General features: G+C 34.6%; 1 long non-coding RNA gene across 1 annotated transcript; it reads right to left on the bottom strand.

The window, feature by feature from the left end:
* Positions 1–1,763: 1,763 nt before the first annotated feature.
* Positions 1,764–3,202, bottom strand: LOC130459846 (uncharacterized). Its single transcript, XR_008919520.1, has 4 exons — positions 3,053–3,202; positions 2,270–2,339; positions 2,070–2,168; positions 1,764–1,968 (listed from the first exon to the last, which is right to left on the bottom strand). It is a non-coding gene; the product is annotated as an uncharacterized lncRNA (long non-coding RNA).
* Between the last annotated feature and the right edge of the window lie 599 nt (positions 3,203–3,801).

Genomic DNA, 3,801 nt, shown 5'->3' with positions numbered 1-3,801 from the left:
ACGGTACACAGACCGTATTTAACTATCCTAAATTGGCCATACTAGTCACTTGGAGTACCTGCATTGCATAAAATATACATTCTACGCATTCATCCATTCGTGTGCTAAAACGAATGGCCCATGTTAATATGCAAGTATTTACGTGAATTAATTAAAATTCACGTTCACATAAACGCGTCCTAAAAGATTAATCAATTTCCAAATTATTAATCCTTAGACTTTATTCTAATTAAAATTGAATTTAATTAAAATAGTGCGACCTACGAAAATAATTAAAATAATTATTTCATTTTAATTTCATTTAGTGGCTCCCACTCAAACCAATAATAATTCCGGATAATTAATTATGAAATATTAAATTAAAACTCGCGGCCCGGCCCAAGCAAATAAAATATTAAATTAAATATCCCGTTAACCAAAATTAATGCAAATATACGAATCCCAACGAATTAAACGATTTAAAAAAAAGTCCAATTGCTAAATCAGGCTAGGCTTGCGCCCAGCCCCGCCTCGCGTGAGGCCCAAGAGCACACGAGCAGAGCTCGCGCACCCCGCCCCATCGCTCACGCGCGCGCGCGTACCCGCAGCATCGCTGCCCCTGCGCTGTGTGTTGTGCATCGTGTGTGCTAGACGTCGCAAGGCTTGCGCCTCGCTTCGTCGCAGCCCCGCAAGCTACCTCGCCTGCCCCTTCCTCGCCTAGCGCGCACGAGGCACGCAGCATTCGCTGCTGCTGCCCGTGTCGTATGGCTCGGTCGAGCACAATGGCCTCGTATGGCTCGACGAGCCATACTTCCACCATGCTCATGTTCGTGTTTTTGGTTCGTAATACGGACCAACTTAATTAAAATTAAATTTAATTCACGAACTTGCATTAATTTTTTTTTTCAAAAAAGTTACGATTTTTATTTTCGAAAAACAACGATTTTTAACGATTTAATAAACTTTAACGACAATCCAATTTCGTAAAATTAATAAATCAAGGGCTAACAATATTCAAACTTTCAAGAACGATCGAATCAACTTTAAAGTTTGAAATTTTAATTAATAAAATCCGAAACTTTATATCGTTCATAAACAATTAAATTTCAGATTATTAATAATTTGGTTTAAGTGCGATTAAAATTAACGAAACCATTCAAAATTTTAATCCAATAATTTTTTAAATTTGCCACTGACCCATGAAATTATACCCCCTTCCCCAATTAACCGAATTATTAAATCAAAATTAATTAAAATTCAATTAGGGTTGCAAATTTTACGAATTGGGGAAAAGAAAAATTAGGGTTTATACTAATCGGAAAAATATGAGAATTTTACCATAGATCAAGAATGTACCCAGAAACATTGTGTCAAAATTTCAAGCAATTCCGAGTAGTTTAGGTTGACCTTTTAATTGAATTACTGTCCGATACTTTTAATTTTTAATGAAAAATTAACAAAATCGAAAAATCGAAAAATCGATGACTTTTCAGGCACCATGTTGAAAAGTCATTTGCCACGCACATTAGCTAAATGTGCGACGCAAATGACCCTTATTTGCGTCGCACAATAAGCAAATGTGCGTGGCAAATGTGCCTCGCACATTAAGCTAACGTGCGTGGCAAATGACTTATTTTTTTAAAAAATAATTTTCGTTTTTTAATATTGTAGTTGGAAATTCCGACATGATCGTCTTTGAAATTAGACGCTTCATTCCCAATACCGGGAATACATTTATAAATAATACCTGTCACAAAAGTTTACAACGTAATTAACGTTCCCAATAAAAGGCAATTAAATTCCTCATAGATCAACCAACATGTTACAACAAACATAAAATTATTACAACAAAGGTACGTAGCTAGCTAGAGATCAAGTTCATATTAAAAATTAAGCTAAAAATTCGACATTGTTCATGAAGTAATCTGCCCAAAAATCTTTCACCTCATTAATCTCCTCCGGTGAATAAGGCAATGTTCTTGAAAAATCCTAAAAAAGTGTAAATAATTCAATTTATCAACGATCGATCAATATAATAGTTTTGTGTACTTCAATTTATTATATAAAGTACATAGTTTATGAGAACATACCTTAGTAAGATCTTGACTATTACCATGATTCATTATTATGTCGTACATAAAACGCATGACGTAGTAGCCACAATCTAGTGATCCCGGTTGTTGAGCACACTAAATGCATTAAAATAAATAACACAAGTAAAATTTCTATCACATTGTATGCTATAATTTTGAAAAACTTGCTTCTTAGGTAAATAATAAACTAATTATACCTGTGCTGGAATCCATGTTAATTTAGTTCCCTTAGATTGTCCACCTAGTCTCTTGTAACTCCGAAAAGCACTACACATTCGATAAAATATGCAAGTATATATACTTTGTTTACACATGTAAATGCAAAGAATATTTTACATGTAAGTGAAATTATATACTTTGTTTACACATGTAAATGCAATTATATACGTAGTAGCCACATTTAAGGCTAATTGAGTCGTTCTAGGTCATTTTTAGGCAAAAATGATGTTTTCGAACCCAACTTTGAACTAAAGAACCTAAGGAATGTTTTCAAACTTATTACACGTCTCATATGCATAGTTATAACTTTCTAAGGCTCTTTACAATCTATTATTTCACATTTAAGGCTAATTGGGTCGTTCTAGGTCATTTTTAGGCAAAAATGATGTTTTCGAACCCAACTTTGAACCAAAGAGCCTAAGGAATGTTTTCATACTTATTACACGTCTCATATGCATAGTTATAACTTTCTAAGGCTCTTTACAATCTATTATTTCACATTTAAGGCTAATTGGGTCGTTCTAGGTCATTTTTAGCCAAAAATGAAGTTTTCGAACCCAACTTTGAACTAAAGAACCTAAGGAATGTTTTCAAACTTATTCTACGTTTAATATGCTTATTTACAACTTTCTAAGGCTCTTTACAAATTATGTATCAGAATATTGTACCCAATCAATTAATATTAAATCCACATTCTAATTTGACAATTGTGCACAAATTACGAAAATCAAAATAAGAAAAAGGGATGAAGTGAAGCTTACCAGATGAGAAGACCAGATTAAAGTGACTGTGGATCTGCTTGTGTTTCTTGGTTTCGCCATAGTTGTAGATATTTTGATTGTGTGCGTGACTTAGAATTTTAGGAGAGATATGATGAGGAATATGCACACTGATATCATGACAGAAGATCTCTATCCTGGATATAAAAATGGAAGAAGTTAGAAATCAAATCTATGACAAATAAAGATATGACTTTCAATACAAAGATGGGATGCATTACAAACGGTGATAGTCACAGTTCAGGCAGAGAACTTCAAGAAAGTCCAGCAACTGGTGAAAATAAACACTCTTTAGGCTGGCTTGGTTTTGTTCTGGTTTCAACTGCAGCTGCTGCCAGAATTGCTGCTTTCTACTTCTGCCAGAACAGCTGCTGTTGCTTCTAGCTTGTAATCGATAACTGTTGTTGCCAGAACACCTGCTGCTGCTGCTGCTGAAGTTATGTTCACCAGTGCTCGGACGCTCAAGGGATGAAATATGTCACATACCATCACTACCAACATCACAACAGAATCAGCTTAGAGACATAATTATGCATATATAACTGCACAAGTAACACTAAGTATTGTACAACATTATAACCAGCATTGTTACAAGATCATAGGTTAAAAACAGTTCCACCAATGTAATGTAATGAAAGTGCTTACCATAGTGTTTAGGGTTGGACAAGATACGCATGAAACCTTGGTAAACATCATAGAACACAAACTGGGCATCAGAGAGCTCCAAAGTA

The sequence above is a fragment of the Spinacia oleracea genome, chromosome 4, assembly GCF_020520425.1.
Source record: "Spinacia oleracea cultivar Varoflay chromosome 4, BTI_SOV_V1, whole genome shotgun sequence".
In the NCBI taxonomy this organism is placed as follows: Eukaryota; Viridiplantae; Streptophyta; class Magnoliopsida; order Caryophyllales; family Amaranthaceae; genus Spinacia; species Spinacia oleracea.
Note: the sequence above shows the minus strand (reverse complement) of the source record. Positions and strands in the feature narration are given on the sequence as shown.